The following is a 24,071-nucleotide window of genomic DNA, read 5'->3' as shown; positions in this document are numbered from 1 at the left end:
TTGCTATGCCTAAACTACTAAGTCAATTTTCCTGTTCAGAAAAAGTTGCTGCTAGAATTTAATATATTCAAAGACTTGTGCTCCTCACTGAATCACCACTGTCAAAGTAGTCCTGAATAGCCTCTGTTGCCCTCTGTAGATCAGATCTTCAACAGCTGCAAGCTGATGTAGTAGGCATGTTTTGATCTTTATCAGACATCACCCAAGGAGCCAATGGCTTTGAGTTTGACACTGTCATGCTGCTCCTGTAAATGCCACTAAGACAAGATGCCCAATTATGTAAGCAAAGAATGCAAGATTGGTATCTTGGATTATAAATCCCTACGTAGAATTAACCTCAAGTTAAGTTGAAGTTGTATTTCCTGAAAAAGACTACGTGGTTGCTGCTGTGCAGATTAATTAAGTGTTTTTGAACACATAAAATAATCTTACCTACTAATGCTCCTTTTTTCCCTCAAATGGTTAAATTATAAAGTTTACAGTGGCTCACTGTCAGAATAAAGATACAATTGCTGGAGATTTTTATTAGCCAAGGGTAAGGGATGGTTTTAATTCTATAAATCAGATAAGACTGGAGAATCTTTAGGTTCGAGTTATTTTTAATATTTGTCAGACTACAGCATAAATATTTATACACTCAGAGTCTCTTAGCTCCTCTAACAGTTTGCAAGGGTCACTCTTAAAAGCCAAGAGAGAGGATGACTGCAGAAAGCCTTTACTTCTCACAGGTCTGGTGTTACTGAGGAAATACGTGAAACTTGAGCTGAGTCAGTTAGGAAACTTCTAAGCTCGGTGAATAAGCACCCTGGCCAACATGCTGCAGAGTCCTGCTCAGCAAATTGAGGAAGGCAGAGATAGTCTGACTGCTAGAATATCTGCTGGGAGTCGAACAGAAGGGTACAACAGAATAGGAGCATCTTGCTTAAGAGGGGAGTCATATGCTCACTGGCAAGAGGTCTGTCTCTACTCCTGAAGGTATGGCTTATGGAAACAAAGACTCAGCACTGAATCTCCATCACCACCACCCTGGAGCCTGGAGCTGGGTGGAAGTTCAGATAAGCATACTTTGGCAAGAGCAAGGTCAGGTTCCAGAATTATGCCTGGACAGGGAGCTGGAAGATAAAGGCCAGAGAGGATCCAAACAGAGGACAAATGAAGAAAGGATGCTTGTTTGAGATCATAGAGACCTCAGGGAATCCTATCTCACTTGCGCTACCCATCACTTTCTCTAGGTAAGTGTATTTAGCATGACTATATGAATGCTCATACCGTTAGTTAAAGCTATAATGATGGTGCAGTACCAGCCTGAGGTTAAATCTTTTTTTATCATTCTTGCTGTTCAGTAGAGAACACTACTTACTTTAATAATAAGTAAGCTAGAATTATTACATTTGAGTGGACAAACTCACTGACTGTGTAAAGAAGTAGGTTCAGAAGTGGAATTATTTTGAAATCTATTTACGTGTTAGATTACTATATTTCTACATTATTTAACTGGCTTTATTTTCCCAAGGGTTTCTGGAATTATAAGGTGTATTTGATTCTTTTTTCTGATATCCTATGATCACAGCTCTGCAGCTGGAGATACTAATGGGGTGGAAAAGTATATCTTTAAAAGATTCATCTGGACAAATCTCATTCTCTTCAAAACTGATTATTACATTCCCTATATTCTATTGAATAATACATAAATGCACCAAATGTAATTCATCTGTGAAGGGGATTTTATTTTTTAATTTACTAATTCTTGATTTATATTAGTGAATAGGTTGTTTGTTAGTCCCCAGAGTGTCTCTGTAAACAACTCTGGCCTCTCTGACCACACACTTCTATCTTTATCTGTTGATACAGAAGCACATTAACATGCTTACACGATAGTTCAAAGACACCATTGCCTCAGAAGAAGTGTTTTTATGCAGTTTGTTTGAAAGATTTTCTCTGGGGGATAATCATATTCCTAGCTGTTAATAGGAAAGAAAACAAAATGTAATTCATTGCAACTGTACTAAGATACAAACAAACATAAAGAAAGGAAGTGTGACTGTTAAATTTTAGTAAGCATTTGTCTCCAATAATCTGCAAATTCTGTTTCACAAAGACCCACATTTTTCATAAATTATTGTCTCATCTTACAGCAGAAATAGACTTTTTCCAGTTCCTCTGTTATTCTATTCTGACTCAGAGGAAGTCTTAAGGATACCATTTATTCCCCTCCCCTCCCCTCCTGTCGATAAAAAGGAAGCCCTGAATGGCCACATTCTTTGCACTCAAAATTGAGCAGAATGTTCCAAAACTGAATTGGTTTTCAGACTAATCTGTACAAGTGAATTACCTGTCATTGAGCCCGTGACAAGGTATTAGAATATCAAGTCTCAGATTTCAGTACATCGAAGTTAGTTAACTTGCTAACTGTGCAGCATTGCCCCAAACCATCAAAACAGTGCTGGAAACATCTGAAGAGTCAGGTGGGTAAGCTTGATAAAGCAAAACAGTGAAGACTGGGGAATGCATCAGATCTGAGTTTTCTCCAAATTTCAACACCTACCTCTAGCCTACAGAACAGTTATGCTCACTTTCCTCCTCCGAGATGATGTGAGTACATGTTCCCTTCCCAAGAGACTGCCTTGGTCACTTGCTCACGTCTATTAGTAGCACAGAAATGTGTGCTGCCCGCACATCTCCCTTTCTTCAGAGCTCTCCATCTCACCCCCACCCCAAGTATCTACTCCACGCATTGATCTTATACGTTGTGAGAGTTTCAGATATTCCTTCTGTTCTTTCTAAGTGAGCAGTTGTTCAGTATGAAGAAATGCAGTGGTCTACCTATTCTAAATGACACTTCTATAAAAACTCATAAAATTTTCCAGAGCTATATCTGTTACAAAAGAAACAAAACGAAACTCTAATTGTATCCATCCATTCAGATGATCTTAAGAATGTAGATGAGCTGAAATTTCAGTAAAGTCCACTTAAAAGATTAATATGGAGCATGAAGGAGTGCAAGAGTACTTTTCATTATATGATTCAATTGAAATAAGTAAAGGAAAGCTAACTGTATTTGGTGCCATAGGGTGCTTAAATTATTTTTTGACCAATCATTTGTAAAAGTTCTTTTTTAATTCTGTGAAGTGTGTCCACTACTTGATATCATGCTTCTCTTAAATGGAAGGGATGTTTCTGTAGCAGGGGATGATCTTTCGAGGTCCCTTCCAATCCCTGACATTCTGTGATTGTTCATCTACTCAGTAAAAGAGTCAATAACATCACAAAGAGTCAGGAAATGTAATTTTACATCTGTGTGCTACACAAAAGGTAGGAGATGAATTTATTCTTTGTTTCACGTTTCTCTTTCTGGCTGGAATAAATATTTATAAATATTTTCATTTTTAGAACTCGGTGTTTTACAGCTGGAGTTAAAACTACAGTAGAAGAGGTTTTTTGTGCACACAAAAAAAAACTGTTTCTACATTATTTCAATCATGCAAATTAACAGGTTTCTGTGGAAAAAAAAAGTGAGTTTATTGTAGTTGTATCTTGTAGATGTGCTTGTTTATCTGGATAAGATTTACATTTTGACTTATAGCTCACTTCTTACTCACAACTTTTGTATTATAACTCAAGTTGGATCCTTAGAGTTTTTGTAAGTCTTGTAACTGAATAATTTAATAGATACTTGGTTGACAAATAAAAATTTAGAGAGGCATGCATACTCACCAAGAATATTTTCCTTATTTACTTCTTTATATTATGTTAAAGATGAATCCATAACTAGATATGTCACTTGAGGTTTTCAGAGTCCAGAGAGAATATCATGGTTGTCACTCTTACATCATATTTCAGTAGACTTTTTCTTTGTACAGAATTGAGGAAAAAGTTAAGTAAAGAATGTAAAAAGAATTTCTTGTTTTAAGAACACATTATTTGGACTCTACTCATTCATTTTTAGGGAACTAATTGCCTAAATTGCTGAACGCTATTTTGCTATTGTTTCAGTGATATGATACTATTAGTTCAATATGTATATATATGTTTATATTTGTAATAGGATTTGAATTAAAACTGATCAGGAACATAAAATAACCATAAATGCAGAATGAAGTATAAGAGTTGGATGTCAATAGAAGCAGTATGAAATAATTTTTAATAAGACTTGAAACTTTTGCTGGGGATTGGTGTTCTTTTAATTTATGTTTGTTTGTAGTTTTTATTGTAATGGTTATATTTAGATCACCAGCTGGAGGTGTTTAGGATTTTAGAAAAGCAATTTGAAGACAACCACTGTTTATTTTTAAAGAATTGCATTACCATCTGTCACTTCTCGTTTTCAAAACTACCATCCGACTCTGTCAAATAGAGAAAGAAATGTTAACCTAAAGGTCTGCACCATCTGAAAACTTGGTTCACAGATGTATTCCACTTCTCTGGTAGTTTAACAAATGCTGTTTTGTCCCTGGGCTCCCTTTTGAGTGAAGAAAATGGTGTTTTCCCCCAGGGCAAGGTCCAGGTGTTGGTCTGGTGACAGTTCAATTCAGGTATCTTTCACACTGTGTGAGACTGATATGGTGACCAGCCTGTGGCAGGTTCTCTTTCCGTCTGACTGTCATGGATTCAACAGGCTTTTGGCTCATACATGTGTTTAACGAAGGAACTTGTGTCACACTCCAGGATGTGAAATGAAGTAAACCTTGAATTTTATGCTATATGTAGCTGCGATATGCATCACAGAACCACAGAATTGCAGGAATTGAAAAAGACCTTTTAAGATCATCAAAACCAACCCCCTGCTGAAGCAATTCCCAACAGCAGGTCTCACAGGTAGGCATTCAGATGGATCTTGAATAACCCCAGAGAAGGAGACTCCGCAGTCTTTCTGGTGCATTTTTGTGCTGTTCTCGTACGTTCTGTCATTGACCAGGGAAAATTCTGGGTGACCAGGGAAAAAAGACCAGCACCTCTGCGCTTTCTCCCCTCAGGAGGCCGTAGAGGCAAAGAAAATGCAAAGAAAGAGAAGTAATTACAGTCTCTTGGGACCACAGGCACCTAGAAGTCTGGACAAGGCTGGGATTGTGTTCTTTAAAGATTTCAGAAAACAGACTGAAGCCAGTCTGCACTTCATGAATATAAGACCAGAGTCTGTGCCCAGGGGAAGGTGCACTTTTCATTGCAGACATAGCTATATGTACATGCAGTGCTGGCTTGGATAAAAACCATTCCCATGTCTTAAAATTAAAGGACAAAATTTTCTTTTGGTGATAAGAGGAAGAGTTTCAGTAGTTTAAATTAACGTTATATATTTATAAACTTAATTTGTTCTGTGTCCGGAATCATAGGATCGTAGAATAGCTTAGGTCAGAAGAAACCTTAAAGATCACTGAATTCCAATCCCCCTACTGTGGGTTGGTTGCCAACCACTAAATCAGGTTCTTCCCAGTGCCCCATCCAACCTGGCCTTGAACTTCACGATATCTCTGGGCAACCTGTTCCAGTGCTTCATCACCCTCTGAGTAAAGAATTTTTCCCAACATCTAGCTTAAATTTCCCTTCTTTTAGTTTAAAGCCACTTGTCCTATCACTATTAGATCATGCAAAAATTTCATCCTACTCCTGCCTAAAAGCTCTTTTCAAATACTTGAAGTGTGCAATTGTGTTCCCCTTGGAGTCTTTTTTTCTCCAGACTGAACAAGCCCAACTCCCTTAAACTTTCCTCATAGAGGAAAAGCTCCCTGACCATCTTTGTGGTCCTCCTCTGGAACTGTTTGAACAGCTCCACATCCTTCCTGTGTTGGTGGCCTATGCCTGGATGTAGTATATAAATTTGTCTTAAGAGTTAGTCTAAATGAAAGTCTCCTCAGACTTTCTGTTGATTTAAATGCACTATATAATTCAAATGGGCTGGAGAATGGTCGAAACTCTCATTGAAGGTGTTCATATGATAATGACCTGCCCTATAGCCAGTCCTCAGTTAAGTAACTTGAACAATAGACTGGTAAGAAAATAGCTATACTGCCATCTGAAGATGCCCAGATGATAAACCAACCACAGCAACTTTAAAACAAGAATAGGACACAATACTGATTATTGAACAGGACACTACATGGATAAAGATAAAGGCACATTTCCATTACTTCCAGTCTCGCATTGCTGTTGTTAATAATTTCATTTCTGACAAGATTTCCATTGATTTCAGGATGAACATCAATATTGTATTCTCTCCCTGTGTTTAACTGAGATTATTTTACCATTCACCGCTGTGTCAGTAGCAGGAGATGAACAGCAGCACAAGTTGTTTCATTACATGGATCTGTTTTAACAATGAATTTTCTAAATGAGTGCAGGCTTTACTCCTGTAAAATATCTAGTCAGATATTTACACTGGTCAGATTTACACTGATACGTGCTTTACAAATTTTGTTTAATTGCCCAGGTAAAAAGAGCTATATATTAAGGCTGTATATTTTCGCATTTGCTGCTCTGGAGTCAAACTAAAGCAACAGAAAGCAAACTTATTTTTACATTCAAGACTTAATCAAAATTAAGTGAGCTAGTAATAAGTGATTTTAGAATATTGTGAGCAAATTAGAATATGACTTTTCTAAAATCTACAAGATTTAAAGACTACGTTTCTATGCACTAGGGATCTATAGGAGAAACCTGCTTGCACTTAGGCTGAATTAAGACTGGTGTGGATCATGGATTTGTACAATACTTTAAGGCCCTTCATGGAAATGAGCAAGATTGAATGGAACAGCTGAACTGATAGCTGAAGGTGGCAATCCTGCCAGCTTCAAATAGACATTCATTGTGGCTGGGTGACGGATTTAGAAGGCAATGCTCTAGAACTCTCACCTAATTGACCAAAGTAGCTGGGATTAGTGTATGTTTGTAGTTAAATGTGGAATCATCTGTGATGAAGCCTAGATGCTAGTGCAAACTCTCAGCCACAGAAATAAGCTCTCTGGTTTTGCTAGGAAAATGGTCGTAAAACAAATGTTTCTCCCCTGAGCAATGACTGCTGTGAAGAGAGATGGTTTTCACAGCAGTTCTACATACAGAGGTCAGCTGAGGAAGTGGAAAAAAGAAAGCGTTATAAAAAAAAATCAGTATTTGGGAGCGTGCAAGAGAAGCATCACATGAAAAGTTAGTTTTTGAGCAGGAGCTGAAGACAATATGACTTTGGTGTAAAACACACTCCCTATCTCCAAGGATATAATTAAGAAGTTATACGACAAAACTGAAGGAGTTTAAAATACAGACGGAGATCCAATTTGAGAATAATTGCCATCCCTGTGGAGGGTATGTAAGGCAATATGATTTGCTTTACAGTTGAGTTCTTACAAGGCTTTTTTTGAGCAGAAATATCACCTAACCTTATTGGGGCAGGGAGCAACACATGTCTTTCCCATACTCACACCCAAAAAGCACTGGTAAATAGCTCTGGAATTATTTTTATTAGGGTTGAGTCTTCACCGAAGACTCCAGGAACCTTAGGGAAGAAGAAGAAAATATCCCCAGATTCACCATTCTAAATGTGATGTTCCCTGAAGCAGTCTGAAAGAGTCAAGGTTTGGAAGCTGGTAAAATGAAGGTATGAAGAGTTTACTTCTCAAGTATCTAGAAGTTAAATGATAAATTTATGTGAATGATAATTATTGTGAAGACTTCGAACTATGCGGTGTATAATTCTGCCAAGAGGGAAAAGATGAAATAAGTTAAGAATTGCTTTTTTTTTTTTTTTCATTTTGTTGTGAGAAAAAAATAACTGACATATCAAATACCACAAAACTCAATGAATAAATATGGGATCTGACTGAAAGCTGAGAATCGTGTTCTGAAAACGTAAGAAACAAGGGAGGAATTGAACTGTATGGCTGAATGCTGAGAACAAATTAACGGGTTGACTTAGTCATGAAAAACTACTTTTTCATTTGTTTGAAGGGCTGGAATGATACTTTTGTGTATGCGTACATATAAATAAATAATTATACAGAAAGAACTTAAATAATAACTTTCTTCTTAAGTAGAAAAACTGATATTAATTTTGACTTAAAATGAAGTTCTAGCATAAACTATATGCTATGGAATTTATATTTTATTCAGAACAACTTTACTAAAAAAAAAAAAAGGAAGATCCTAACTGAAAAAACACAGATGTGTTAATTCAGGAGTGCATTATATTTAGCTATCTATACTGAATCATACCCTAAGATCAGGTTGTCTTCAGTGTGATTTGCATAGTTTAATTTTTATGTGCTGAGGTTATATTTGGTGTGAAGACATACAAGCAATTTCCTACTTAACCCTCCAGTCTTGTGTTCATTGGAATGGAATTTATAAAAATTGCTTATAGAGTAGTAGTGCTTCTTTTCCAGAGGCTTAAAAAAAAACCAGCCAACCTGAAAACAAAGCCTTCAGTGCTGTTTGACTTGTTTTTTTCTGTATATTTCTTCACACTGTGTTTTGTTTGTTTGCTTGTTTTTTAAGCTTTCAGGGATCTACCTTGCCATCAGCTCTGGTGGTCTATAATCTTGGTAGCTGTTGGCAGAAAGGTATTCATGCTATTATAAACATTTATAAAATAAGCATTCTCAATATAAAAACACCCATACAATGGGCAATTATAAAACAACCACTTTAACAACTTAAAAACTAACTTTTGATGTGGTTTAAGTGGCTTTCAGGGTATTAGGTAACTAGATTACTGTACACTAATGAGCCCTACAAGTTTTTGTAAGACAAATTTTACTTTAGGTGTGGTTGTGGCATTGCAAACCAATCAATACAACCCTACAGACTGCTAAGAATAACTGGTTTTCTTTACTCATTCCAGTCTAGTATTAAATGTGGAGGTTGGTGGCCCTGCCTGTGGCAGGGGTTTGGAGCTTCATGATCCTTGAGGTCCCTTCCAACCTGGGCCATTCCGTGATTCTGTGATTCTCATTAAACGATTACATACTTGCAACATTGATTTGTCTTTAGCTGAAGGAAGGGCTTAAAAAAAATTAAAAATTAAAATTAGAAGAAATGCACATTTTCACTACAGAGCTAACACATTTATATCTCTGGAATTCTGCATTTGATCAGATTCTACACTCCAGATATTCCACACATCACAGTTACTTTCGTTACAATGTTGTCTTTTTTTTTTTTTTTTTCCTTTAACTTTTCTTTTCCAATTAGTTTCAAGCCTAAAATACCATTAAAATCAGCTGTGTGGCATCCTTCTTCCTTTGCTCAGTTATGTCATTAGCACATTTTAGCACACGTTGAAAAGGATTGGCATCTGTTATGTAATACTTCCTCTTTTATTCTGCCAAGTGCCATAAAAATCAAATTTCTAAGAGCTCTGGGTTTAGGAGTTCTCTACACTGTGGTGATATTTCTATAACTGTAACAGTGTTGTAATACTATGGTAGCTATGATAACAACGATAAGCTTTTGCAGTAGGGAGACCAATACCTCATTATTTTTTGATGTAGATAGGGATATCCATTTACTCCACTGCTGACTGCTTATTGTAGTTGATGAACTTCACAAATTCCAATCTTTCTGGTGAATTTGGTTTTTAATTCCTATTTTACCAGTGTTCATATTTTAATAAAATCTGAAAAAAAATCTTTACTGTTTATGTCTTCACAAATTCGTTTGTCAGGTTAGGCATCTCTGTAAGCATATCCCAGGTTTTAAGCAGTAACTTTCATCTTGATTAATGCATTTGCTTAAACAACAATTCTGTACATTTTTTAATTAAAAAAATAAAATGAAATTCACGTCATGTATCTGATGACATCCAGAAGTGTGTTCTCTAAGTGGACCACACACATTGGCATACATAGCAGAAGTTGAGATTCTTCATCTTTTCCAACAAGAAAATTTTCCTACGTATGTTTTTTTTCCACTGTCAAGGTAATACTTCTTTCTCATCCAGTGTTCTCTGGGAAGTCAATTTTATCTGTTTTGTCAGGTATTACATCAGTCAATTATAAAAGTTACAATGATTTTATACATGAGGAAGAAGGACGTTAACGTTCTTCTTCCTGACAAATCTTCTGCAGGGCAGGAGGGCATATATGAAATCTTACTGTGCCTTGCTGCTGCTGGCATGTTTTACAGAAAAGTGTGAATGCAGTGTTTCTTTTAGACAGCAAAAATGTAGCTTTTCAATTCCTTTTACATATATATATATATATATATAAGGATTTTATAGCCTTGTACTATAAACCAATTATGCTTCATATCAAATAAATACGGAGGTTTTTTTTCTGTCGAGAACAAAATGGAGAAAGTAATCAGAAATGAAAAGAGCCTTTAGCAAAGATATACATAACTTGTTTACATTCACTGTTAGCACTTTCATCAGTGCTCTAAAAGTTCTTTAGTTAACATAGGTCCTTTCCTGGAGTTTATCACATCATTTGCCAGTGGCTGACATCTTACAAAGGCATTCTCTGTATCTAAACACATCTCTGAAAAATCAAGAAACCCTTGCCAATTATTTTTTTTCAGCCAATTCTGAGGACCAAATTGCAATCTGAAAGCTCTCAGCATATTTTAGCTAATTTTAAATTAGGAATGTGAATCTTTTCCTAAGCTGAACTTAAATGGCCATTTGCAATTATGGATGCTGACTGCTAAATGGAAACACGTTTCAATGCAAAAAATCCTTCTTATCACATTCAGACTTCCTGAAACTCAATTACGTTTTATTTGACTTCCATTTTAAACCACTTTTATTCTCTGTCTCTTTACATGTACAGTTTTTATTGTTGTTGTTATTTTAATCTGTTATGCTACTTTTCATTATGCTAATTCCCATTTTCATTGCTGTGCTCACAAAATAATTATAATTTTAATCAAATGATTGTAATCTTTATATTAACCAAAATATCATGAATTTATTTCCCTGTTTTTACAGGAGAGGCAGTGGAAGGGACAACACTGCAGACTTTTCTGACACCGGACAACTGCACCACCAGAGCTGTGCCAGAGCAGGCAAAGAACAAGAGGTTATGTAGGTGAGGAAATCTTCATGTATCTAGGAGAGATACTGCCATTTGAACCTCAACATTGACAAAATTATGTTTGACTAGAAGATTACAGAATGGAAAGCTAATATTATTTCTAGGTAAACTGCTGCAACTGCAGCAAAATCGTGCTGTTGTCTATGGGGTTTCAGTTACAAGATAGGTTTTCTACATCAGAAAGCAGGTGCTTCATTAATATTTATGATGCCAAATTTTTAAAGACAGGCAACTGAGTGTCAAAGAAAACTTTGGCACATGTTTGTACAGCTGTATTCTGTCTCTATGTTCGTGTCACACTTTGATGGTGCCTTCTGCCAAGTAGGGCTAGAAGTGGCACACTGGCATGGTCTCTTATTCAGTGTAACTGAAGAACAGAGTAGTGAGACCTTCTGCTCCTCCTCAAATCTGCAAAAAAAAGCCCTTTCAGTCTTACTGAATAAGTAAATATATAAGTAAGAATAAGTAGCCTCTTATTGCTGAGCTTGTTTAAATCAGCCAGCTGAGAATCCAAGCTCTGATCCCATCATAACTTGAAACATAGAGTTTCTGTGATTTTATTTTATTTCTATTATTTTAAAACACATGCAAATGAATTGCAGTCACAGAGCAGTTTCTCCTTGGACTCTAAGAGTGAAAACGTGCACATGTGAGAGAACGAGAACATGTACTCACGGGCATTCAAATTATAACCAGGAAAAAAGAACGATAAACCACAGATCCAGCTCAACAGTATATACATAGAGCTGCCAACAGCCAAGTATATTCATTAAAGGTGGTTGGGAATATACACAGTACAGAAATCATAGCACTAGCAAAAAGAGGAATTTCTACTTATTTATTTATTAACTTACAGAAATAACCACTGTAATAGAAAAAGGGATACCAATTAAGTTCCAGAATCTTTATGCGTCTAAGAAGGTGCCAGAATCATCCAGCTGTCCCAGTCTTCTGAAATAAATTATTCCAGATCTTTTACCATATAGAAAAATAAGGATTTTCATTTTTATTGCAGGTTTCTTTGAGGCATCTCTTCAAGGGTCAGTTTTGAATGACATTCTGCAAGTACACAGTATCAAGGCCCTTTTTTGGCTGGTAAATATATCACACTTGGATTCCTTTTCACATGGCCCTTGCTGATATTTTCTCTCTTTTGTATCTTATATGTCTGACCAGAAAATTATAAATTATTTCTAATTTATAGCTTCATTTAACAGCAGTTCATGGTTTAATGTGCTGGAATGTAATATGGGATGATTGGTTGAGGTCTAGCACAAAAAGAATTTGTTGGACTTTTCCCAGGGAAGTGGGACATCTGTTGGAGTAACCTGTCAGTGGACATCTCAAGTGGCCAGCTAACCTGCTGTGGAACGGATCATCCTGCAGAGGGGGAATCATCAGCTTACAAATGAAAGTCACCCAAGATGACATCCCAAGTACTACTGGCAGACATCATACATGCTGAAATCAAAGATGAAACTGTCAAACAGTAGGAGTGGGTGGGCTGGTTTATATCTTTCAGGTAAGGACTTGGATGTTTATTCTGGTTGCAGTTTGCAATATTTTTTGTTGCAGAGCCTGCCAGATTCTGACAAAAATCTTTGTCAAGTTTAGTCGTAGTTCATAAGACAGTAAATAGAAATCCTGTCTATGATTAAAGACTGACAGGATCTAACAGTCAACAGCCTAAATAAAGGGAAAGACTGTCAAGGGTCAGTGGGAGGGGATTGCGGGGAGTGGGGGGCTGAAAAAAAAAGCATTTGGATATCTTAGCCAGGATGAGAATGAAGTGTCACTTTTCCGGGAGCTAAGGACATTCACTATCTGTAGGACAGGATGCCAGAGCTTTGTGGTAAGACAGAACAGTAGTTGCTGAGAGAAATCTCTGATCTTAGCTCGTTGTCCCTATTGCTCAAGCAGTAAAAAAACCCTCATATAAGCAGGAATTTTTACAGCCATGTGAAGGAGTGCTTTAATAACAAAAATTTCCATGACTTTTTTTTTTTTTTTTCTTTCAGGTTACATAAAATAAAAAACAATATCAGCTAGTAAGGAAACAACTCCAGAAATAGAGGGAGAAGACACCAGATTCCTGAACGTAGTACATGCCAAAGGTGTGCTATTCTTTGGTAACATTTAATGTTGGGTGTCCCGAGATAGATCTCATAGGCGATTGGTTCTGAAGACTACAGATAATTCGTGTGGGAACGTGATAAAATATGAGAGTAGAAATATTGCTCTAACAATTCAGGACTGACAGATAATCTTAGAACAAGTGGGGCAGTTTTTATCATGGCAGAAATAAATCTGTGTACCCAGAGACAAGGCATAAAACCCGATGGTAATAAATACAGTAGAGAAATGAACTTACTGTATGAAAGAAGTGGAGGATAAGAACAGAAATAGAATGTAGGCTTGCAAGTTTGTAGAGAAGGGCAGAAGTTTCCATGGGAAAGAGAAAAAAGGAAAAAGACAAAAATCTTCAGAGGTAAATACTGAGAAATAAATCGGTTGCTCCTTCAGTCCACAGTCTCCATCTACTTCTAGTTGATTCTGCTCCTTTTACAGCTGTCTTCTTGAATAGTAGCAGCTGCTAACAGGGCTTAGATATAATTTGTCCCATTTTCTCATTTCTTATAGAAGTTTGGCCTTCATTAGAAATCATGACAAAGATGACAAAAGAGAATGCTAGAAATGCACAGGATTGCCATCTGGATTTGGGTCTGTGCAAGAAGCGAGTTAAGAGAAGAAATGACAGGATTGTCAATAAAGTAAATGCAGGAAATAAATTGTCAGGAACAGGTGGAAACTGTGGGGTTTGGGTAATGAAAGTAATATTGCTAAAACATGAAATGTAATATATTTGTTTGATATTTCAGATGCTGCAGGAAGAGACAGCAACATCATATTAAAGAAAACGCTCTCAGAAGCTTTCAGTGGAAGTCGCCGCAGAGAGTGGAAAAAAGAAAAGAGAAAGAAAAACCGAAGTATATAAGCTCACTCAAGGTATCTTGTGGTACCAGTAGTGTTTTGTAGAATATTTGACTAGTGGGATGCATATGCGGAATGGGAGATTTGGACTTTATCTGGACGGTGTGTTGAAGCATGGAAATACTTGTTCTAAGTCAATGTAAGCATAAATGACATGAAAAAGTTTAAGAAATGAGGAATGTCTTTTAAAAAGAAGTCAGCATATCCAAAAAGGATATATCAGTATATCCAGAAAGGATATAACTGATCACAATATAAAATAGCCATCCCTTCCCCCACTTACAAAAAAATAATGAAAAGATAAAAATGTGGTGACATAAAATTCCACTGACTCAAATAGCCATGCTCAGATGGTGGTAACAAAACCCAATTGTAGATACCACTTAATGAGTGAGGAAGTTCAGCCTGTAGGGTTTCTTGGGATTGTTGGTTTGTTTTTTTTTTGAAGTTTTTGTTTTGTTTTGTTTTGTTTTGAGCATTTTGGTTTTCCCATAGGAATTGCTAATGACAAGAACCTGACTGCAAGTTCCTGCTTTCTAGAGACTGGAAATATTCTAGACTTCCAAGTTTGCAGTGAGGTTTTCCTAAAACTCCACTAATTCAAGGAAACTCCAAGAGCAGCAGTGACCTTTAGTCTAGAAACTGAGATGGGAGAGATCTAGGTAATCTCCTCATGGCTCTTGCCGTGAGCTTCCCTGTTTTGTTTGCCAAATAATAACACAAATTTTAACTCTCTCTCTTTTTCTTTTTCCATGGAAAAATAGCCATTTTTCTACTGGCTAATCATAAGATGGTTCTGAAAGGGAAGTTAGCTCTACTTCTCTTTTGAAATTGGGTTATTGCAAAAAGACAAATGGCAAGATTCTCAAAAGCAGAAAAAGAATATGACTGATTCTGTAGCCAGGTGTCTAAAGATGAAAACCACATTCTAGCCTATTACAATTTTGCAGCTCATCTAATTGTCCTTGATTAAACCTGCATTTGTTTTTCACATTGAAAATGTGTATTTTAGCAGGCTTACATCTAAGAAAGTTGTGATTTTAAACTAACGAACAGCATTACAGTTCAGTCTTCACTGTTATAGCCCATGGTGTAAATCTGCACTAAGAGCTTGGCCAATCTGTTATACACAGGGCAGTTGGACTTTGTTGGCTTTTTATTCAACTGTAGCTTTGCCCCAAGCACAGAACTGTTACATTGCTGCCCCAGACTGTAATATGAAAGATTAAAAATCTACAATCTGCCTCCTTGCTGCACCCTACTCTAAATAATTACCAGGCCAATAGCTCAGGCTGTTTTCACCCCATACATATGGACTAGAGCCAAGAGCCTGTTCCTGTCACTTTGCTTATCTCACTGTACTGCTCTTTCCACAGTTGGAAAAGAAAGAAGAGTGAACTATTGTTTCTCTCCATATAATCTGACTCACAGCCAAATTAAGCTGCATTTTAATCAATTTCTTAATGATGTTTGAAAAAATTCACTATGAAATGCAAATAAATTGTTAGTATTTTTAATGTTTCCAAAGAGAACACTTTGAAAGCTCTTAATATTTTGGTGACATTAAGTAAGAACATCACGGAAGACCATCTGCTGTTAGGACCTAGAATCCAGGTATGAAATCTTGAATGTTATTTTGCTTGTGCCCCAGGCTTCTTTGCTCTTGGCAAGCCACTTGTTCTGTTGTTTAGGAAGATTATCAGCAGATTTTTTTTCCTTTCTATAACACAGTGGCTTTTTCTGGTATTAATCACCTGATCAAATATTGAACTCCACTGATATGGCCTGGAGATATTTGGCTTTACTGCCTTAGATTTTAGAGAGAAGCTAGTCTTTCTCCCCTTAAGTTTTCCTCAAATACAGGAATTTCTGTTTAAATCAAACAGAAAATTGCATTTGGGTGCTCTGCAGCGAGGCTAAAGTCACTTTGTTCACAGAGTGCGTATGTAAATGGAGATATTTTAGCATTCATCTCATCCTTCACGGTAGGTATATCACTCAAAGTAAGCCTACGGTTACATGTAAACTACTAATCCCCCAGGAAATATTCTCTCTTTTTTGCAGAAGTCAGTACTGCCTCAATTTAAGATGTTCCATATTTTTAATCAATAACAAAACAAAATAAAGGCAATTTGTTTATGTTTGACGCTTCGAGTTAAAAGTTTTTTATACTTGTGCACAGATTGCCTCAGAAAGTAAAAATAAAAATAAGGCTATCACTTCAAAGGAAAGTCAGCTTTAAAACGTGTTTAAAGTTACAAATGGCAAATGTATGAATAAACTGTTGACTTTATGAAAGAATTAGTTTCTGAAGTTCTTCAGGTCTTCGAGGTTTCTCTGCAATTCTATCATTCTCTTTGGTATCTTTTCAGAAAGTAATTAAATATGTCTCTATTCAGGCAAGCTCCATAAGCCCATGCCTGACACACTGAGATGTGCTTTGCAATGGGGGATTAATGCTGAGTGACGTGTTCCTATATCTTACACACAGCTGTTATATTTCATTGTCAGATTTTTCAGACATAAACCCATCATTTAGCAATCTCTTGGTTATTGCTCCTTGTGGGTGTCTCTCAGTTTGAGTTTCTAAGCACAAAACCCTGCTTTCCTTTTAGCCCATTTTTAGGACTGCTGTCCCACATCGATACGTATGTAAACACAGCCCTAGGATCCAGATGGTCAGAATGCATGCAATATCTGTACTTTCACTGTGCAAGTGTGAATGTGGCAGAGGTTTTGTAGTGTCTAGATTAAAATGGAGCTTATTTCTTCATTCAGTTCACGATACCAAAATCTAAAGATGATGATAAATAAATAAATAAATAAATAGAACACCAAGTTAATACAGATTGCTTCCAATTTAAAATGAATGGTTATGGTAAAAATGCTCAGTGTGAAAGTATTTTTCTTAAGAGCTCGTTATTTCCAGCAGCAGTTTTTGCTTTTCCTATACGAATATATGAAGGCAATTATGAAATGTACGTATCTATTTATATACCCACTAATGTGTTATTGAAAATACTGTGAGGAGGCTTTCCTGTCACTGGATGTCTATTCTTTTTTTTTCTAATTGTAATGTGCGCAATATATTGCAGATAACTCCATTTTGTTCTTCTTTCTGAGCAGTTTGGAACATCAGCCTCTAACACTTCCCTGAATAGTACCGATCAGAGCGAAAATAGTTGCTGCATGTAATGGTTTCTACAACATCTAGTCCTGATGGAAGTGTTCCTGCTGACCTCGGGGAAACTCAGAAGGCCCTGTTTTTGGGGAGTTCAGTTGGTCACAAAGCTGATAGCACTGGGATTGTTGATCTGTCAACACAAAATGCCATCCTCCAGCCACGTACAGCAGTAAGTACATAAAATGAGTGCGTAGTCTGACTGAGGGGACCAAGATGTGCAATAACATCAAAAAGAATTTGAAACAGGACAAATGAGCCTGTCGTCTGAGAATGCAATCTGAAGGGAAAAAAAAAGCAAAAAACAACCAACAACCAGGAGGCCATATGCTGGGCAGCTATGAAAATCTGACATCGAATAGTTTTGGGATCTGGAATACCACCTTTAGTTCTTCCAGTTGCAGCACACAGGATGACAGATGGCTTTGTACATCTACCTCATGCTGCAGTGCTCAAGCTTGTAAGAGTGAAGAAATGGTACTTGTGTGGGCACAAGAATAGAGTGAAGGATACAGGATGCACATATGGACAAAATATTGCCTGGCATCACAGATGGGTCTAATACCCCAAGGGATTTTGTTAGGAGAGAGAGTGGATTGCTTGCAAGAGACTGCAAGTTGGAAGCCAAGGGTGACAACTGAGCTGGTAGAGCAGTTCCTTAACCCTCAGAGCGTAATTACACAGCATCCCCCCCCAAAAATAGAGCATAAGAAGGATGGAGCAGCCAGGTTTAGTTAACAGCCTAGTGATCACTGGTTAACAGTGATGAGGCACGTCCAAGGACAAGACAGCAATTAAAAAAGGCAAGGAAATACGACAAACACGGAACACCTGTATCATAGGTCAGGCAAGGGCCAAGGGTACATGCCTCGGAGTTATTGCAGCTCTCAAGTTAGAGCATGCATGGGTAGAGTACCCAGAAGAGATTTCCACATTTGTTCTCTACAGGTTTACTAATTTCATGGCACTCAAATCTAAGCTTACACAGCTGTACCATATCAAAGCAGACCATGAGCAGGGGCATCTTCCACTGGAAACAGAGGAAAAGATTGAAGAGGAGGATTACAGGAGGCGGCTATTGACTGGTTCGGGTAATTATGTCCTGTTATATTTAAGGCACTGATGGTTTTGGATTCCCCTTTGACGGTGTGGGGTTACTGGAATGTTATGTGTTTCTCAGTGAGCAGAATAGACAATGCTGTTTAAGGGAACTGTAACTTTGTTTGACTCCTTGCTTCTTGATTGTAGATGGTTAAAGGGGGTTCACTTTTCTCTGTGATGAAGACGTTTCCTGACTCAAGAAGCAGTGCATCTGTCAGCAGTGTGTAAGTGGTCCTTGAAGGGCTGCAGTGTAGATCTTTAAATGAACTGTACAAACTTAATCACAGGGGCATGGTACATCAGGAAGGAACAGTAGATTATACACAAGTTAACAGGGCCTACATGAGCTGTACTGAGACTGCAATAATCAGGGAAAAAATACCCTTCTGTTCATGAATGCATAAGGATGCAACAAGCAAATTCTTGAAGCTGTGAGTCTTTTCCAATTATATCACAAGCATGTGTAGTAACAACTTGGGCTTCAAGTCCACATTGAGGGACAGCTACAGGAAGAAGCAGAAATAGCTCCTGATTCTCTATCGGTGGGTAGTGTATGTGGTATCTTGACTTGATGTAGAGTTGATCTGACTGAACTAAGTATCCAAACAAATGTGTATCGCTTGCCCCTCATCCAGAAACAAAGAGTATGATGACATGTATCTTCAAGGATGAATGGGAAGCCCTTTAGGGAAAATCTTCAGATTTTTAACTTCGGAGTTTTCTGCGGGGATACAGTGACACAAAATTGGTGTAAGTACAGACATGCCTCAGGGCTTTATTGTCTTACTGTTAAATCAAAAAGGCAGATGTAAACAAATTGTTCCCAAGGAGGATGGTGATAGGTTAGCTGTGGAAGTTAGAGCGGTTGGAAAAGACTACATATTTTTCTATGCTGATTTTGTTATAGTGAGACAGAGCTGGTATTTTCTTGGCTTTGGAGAAAGAAAGAGGGCTTTTCAGCAGTAAGTAAGAGGCACAGTCTTTGCTACTAAGATAGGACAAGGAGTAAGAACTTTAAACCAGAAGGGGGTCAATTAAAATTAGACATTAGGAAGCAATTCTTCACTCTGATGATGGTGAGGTAGTGAAAGAGATTGACAGGAGAAGCTCTGGATGCCCCATTCCTATAAGTGCTCAAGGTCAGGCTGGATGGAGTTTTTAGCAATTAGTCTCATGGCTGTTGTCCCTGCCCATGCCGGGGAGTTTGGAACTAGATGATTTTTAACAACCCTTCCAACACACACTATTCTATAATTCTAGTTTCTAAAAGTAGCTGTAACAGTAATATAAGTTGTAAAGAACGTAAGAAAAAGGAACTAGAAAAGGAGCAGATAAAGATAATGGATGATAGAGCAGAATGGAAGATAAGGAGATAGAAACTGTCAGAGAAGATGTAAATACACAAAGATATAAGTGATAAAGTGAAAATCAAAGACATGAATGGGCTATATTTCTATTTCGCACTGTAACAGTTCTCGAATTAATGGTTTAAGTGATTTGTTGTTGATCAAGCTATCTAAATGAATACAGTTGGAAGAGCATTTACTGGTGTTTGTCATTTCATATGACAGCCATGTGAATTTTTTCAGGTTGAGTTAATTATATTGCTGCACACAGTATTGAAACTGGGAGCATCTCCACATCCGTGATGGGCATCTTGACATGGTTAGTGTTTTAGAAAGTATTATTAAAGTTCAACTGAAACATGTACTAATGAGATCACAGGAAGAAATCATACCTTTCAGGATGTTCAATACTTTTCAATTCCCTTCCCAAAAGTACATTTTAAAATCTCCATGCGCCTGTCTGTATGACTATAATGTGATGGAAAGTACAGTGACAGTAACAGGTGGCACAATCCTAGGCCGTAGAAAATGAGAAGAAGCCTCATTACAGCAGCTGTGGACAAAGAAACAAAGGAAGAAAAACTGCAAGCTATGAATCTAAATATTTATCTAATATTGAAAACCTATGGACAACTCTTTGAAATATTTAACTCTCTGTACATAAATAGTCCAGTAAAGCCAATTGGACTGGTCTATTGTAGTAATAATCAGGTGCAAAAAATTTTACAGTTAGAGTTTGATTATTTCCCATTTCTGTCTTTGAATTTCAGCTCGCTGTCTAGACAGCATAAGCTCAGACAGCTGTAAACTGCTATAATCTTCTTATGTTTATTTGAGAAATGTCTGAAGCAAGTATTTCAAGAAAAAATATAAAAAGATATTTCTTGAAACTTTGTACTTGAAAACAAATCATTAATGTTTTGACACAAAACCAAGAAAAAATATGTTGTGAGGTATAATGTTGCTCTTCTATTTCAAAAAGTCTGCACAGTAAGCTGGAAGTAACAACTTATAAATTCTACTCTTGAATCCTTTGAATGTTTTATGCACGTTAACCTCATGTATGTGAATATTTCATCAGGATCGTAAGTAGGAACTTAATATCGTTTGACACTACTGTCTGTGCAATGCCTCCTCAAAACAGCTGCAGGGTTCTTGGCTCTTGTAGGTTCTGGTAAATGAAGAGATTTTCTTGAGCAGACACTATGCACTTACATGCCAAAGACCAACAGTGTTCTGGGCTGCATCAAGAGTTGGCTAGGAGGGCAAGAGAGGTGATTTTCTTCCTCTATTCTGCCCTTGTGAGTCTGCAGTACTGTACTCAGGCTTGGGGCCCCCATTACAAGGTAAAGATCTACCTGCACCATCGGGTACAGAGGAGACCATGAGGATGATCAGAAGGCTGGAGCACCTCTTCTATGAATACAGGTTGAGAGAACTGGGCTTACTTAACCCAGAGAAGAGAAAGTTCCAGGGAGGTCTTCTGACGGCCATCCAGCACTCAAGGGGAGCTTATGGAAGGAAGAGGGCTGACTATTTACATGAGCAGATAGTGCTAGGAGAAGGGGGAAATAATTTTTAACTAAAAGAAAGGAGATTTAGATTAGATGTCAGAAAGAAATTCTTCTCTTGGAGGGTGGTGAGACACTGGAGCAGGTTTCCCAGGGAAGCTGTGTGCACTCCATCCCTGGGGGGCTTAAGGTCAGGTTGGATGAGGCCCTGGGCAGCCTGAGCTGGTGGGTGGCAACTCTACCCATTACAGGCGTTTGGAACTGGACTGGGCTGTAACACTTCTTCCAACCCCAGACTCTATGAAAATAACTCCATGTTGAATGACTTTTTGCACAATGAAAGTCCTGAAAGAACTTTGTTTTGAACATAAGACTACTTCAGAAATTTTCAGCATAACGTATTGGTTGAGAAGAAGAGAATATGTTCTATAATCAAGTGTTGTTTGCCTGTATTTAGATGTATTAAATACCATAAACCTTTTGAGTAATATTATAGTATTATAGAATTCCCTTTCTTGATGAACTAAAAATTCCTGTAGCACTATTGCCAAGGGACTCAAAGTGTCAAATGTATCCTTTTCAAAAAATGTCAGGTAAATTAGTAACACTGTTTTGAAACTGATATGTGGAATTTCCACTTAGCTACATATATGAAACATTTCTCTTGCCATTTAAAAGAGTAGGATCACTTGGGTTTCAGACCATTTTCAGAATCCACAAGTTACTAGACAGATGATTTTACATGTTTTCAATTAAGTAGGCAGGATACTCAAAGCCTTTTTAGTCCACTCATTAGTCAAGCAGAAGTAGATACAGAGAAGCAATTAATTTTGACAACAAATGCTAAGCTTTTTATCTCTATATTCTATAATCTGTTCCAAGTACTAAACAGCTCAAATGCAAAAATGTCAAGTAGTGAATCTAGTTTGAAATACTGACTTGCCTTAAGCGGTTTGGCTTTGGATAGCATGATATGCAAACAGTTTCCCATTAGGAAATGAGTTGAAATGTATTTTTTTCATTAACTGTGTGTTATTACTGTTGCAGTAAGTTTTGAAGTTACATCCCAATTGTGGATCCCAGATGACTGACACATGAACACATTTTTTCCTACTCTTTGAACACGTACTTGCTTCAAACTCTTATTTCCATGGTATCAGATGTCTTTGCAGGTGTTCTTGAAGAAAAATTCCTTCAGATTTGTGGTTGAAATGGATACTGATTTTTTTATGTGTCCCCTCTACCCCATTGACTTTTAAACCAGGAAAGCATTAGCTCTGAATTACTCTTTGCTATTCTCTAGTTTCAGTTCCAAGAGAAGTAGTTCCCAAAGCGTTTCCAAGTGGTTGAGGTTTTTTGGTTGGTTTGGTTGTTGGTTTGCTTTTCGTTCCTCTTCCTTACCTGACATCTCCCCCTAAGTTCTTATCCACTTAGCATTTTCCCTTTGGAGAGAGTCACAGATTTATTTATTTAACTTTCCAAGGTATTGAATTAGCAATATTTTGCCAATTATAAAGTTTATATGCCTCCTTAGTACCTACTTTTTCTGAACTCAGTGCAGTTATTAAAGCATAACTATAAATCATGATGCTTAACGATGAATCCAGAATATACCATGCTGTAAATTGAGACTTGAAAAGAGAAAATGTTTATCTGCAGCAAACTAGTTCTTTACTATACAGGTTCTTAACACATAGCAAGCTTCTTTCTTATGTGGAACATAGCACTGTCTCCTCAAAATAACTTGTTAAAACAGCAGAGATCCATAAGAAACGTTAATTAGATGCAGTCACTCTGCCCACTTGAAAATGTCTTTCTCTGTGTGTGTTGTGTTTGTTTGTTTGTTTGTTTTCCTGTAATTGATAAAAGAATCACATAACATCATTATTAATAGTGTTGTGTTACTGTTGGTCTTAAACATCTTTCCACTGAATGAGGGTCCTTCACTGAGGGTTTTTTTTTGGATAGTCATTTACCTTGACACTGGTGCATATTTTATTCTTAACTCATAAATTAACCTCTTGTGAGAGAGGAAATGAGTTTTCACAGAACATGTTTCTGATATGGACTAAAAGAGTGTTTTTCTAAAGCACTCTAAAGTTTTTCTTTTTTTTAAAGAAAAGCATATTCAACCTTGTAATATCAACATCTGTTGTGCAGGGATTTTATTGGTCTTTACTTTTCTTTCATCCTCCTACAGAGAATTTCTAAAATGTCTAAAATAGGAGCATTTTCTTTGTAAACCTTGATATTGCTGAAAAATTCCCAGCCGCCACTGTCTGCAGAGATCTGGAGTTGTCTGGATTTTTCGTGTTCATGGATAGAAAACCTTGCTGATGCTTCACATTTAGGAAAATGCACGAGTAGTATTTCAGTCTCCAGCAGAAAGTACTAATTGATAAGAAAGCATCTTTCAGCATAAAGAGCACAGTAGGTGTCTCTAGAAATAATTCAACTGTGAAGACACTGAATTCTATGTGTATATTCAACAAGCAATCAAGTTTGTCTTTATACAGGCTGTTTGCTTTCTTCATTGGCCAGTAGTTTGCTTCACATTAAAAATGAGTCATGACCTTGCTAGTCATTTATGTCTCTGATATTTTCTCATGATTTACTGACTTCAAATTAGAACTGAAGGCTTTCAATGTACATGACAAAACTGAAGCCTTCAGCAAAAAGTTTCAACTTTGAATTTGTCAAGTAAGAAAAAGCAATTTTGACACGTTTGGACCTCCTGACCTTTTATGGATGAAAATGAGCAAACACTCAGCAGTCTGGTGGAAAAGACAGCAGAGAGGATCACTCAATAGCTCTCCATTGGCAGTTTAGACACTGCAGCTCTAAAAAAAGGGAAGAGGGATGACAGAGCCATGGTCAGAAATCTGCAGTTCCAGTTTCCAATTTAAAGAAACAGTGTATTTCA

The 24,071-nt window shown here is 37.1% G+C and overlaps 1 long non-coding RNA gene across 1 annotated transcript; it reads left to right on the top strand.

Annotated features, from left to right (window-relative positions):
• The first annotated feature begins 7,467 nt into the window (after positions 1-7,467).
• Positions 7,468-14,010, top strand: LOC122166227. Its single transcript, XR_006170733.1, has 6 exons — positions 7,468-7,585; positions 10,913-11,012; positions 12,034-12,113; positions 12,321-12,540; positions 13,037-13,132; positions 13,898-14,010. It is a non-coding gene; the product is annotated as an uncharacterized LOC122166227 (long non-coding RNA).
• Positions 14,011-24,071: the final 10,061 nt, after the last annotated feature.

The sequence above is a fragment of the Centrocercus urophasianus genome, unplaced genomic scaffold (genome assembly GCF_019232065.1).
Source record: "Centrocercus urophasianus isolate 14NV4802_14NV808 unplaced genomic scaffold, USGS_Curo_1.0 seq_32, whole genome shotgun sequence".
Taxonomy (NCBI): Eukaryota; Metazoa; Chordata; class Aves; order Galliformes; family Phasianidae; genus Centrocercus; species Centrocercus urophasianus.
This window is presented reverse-complemented; position numbering and strand designations above follow the sequence as displayed.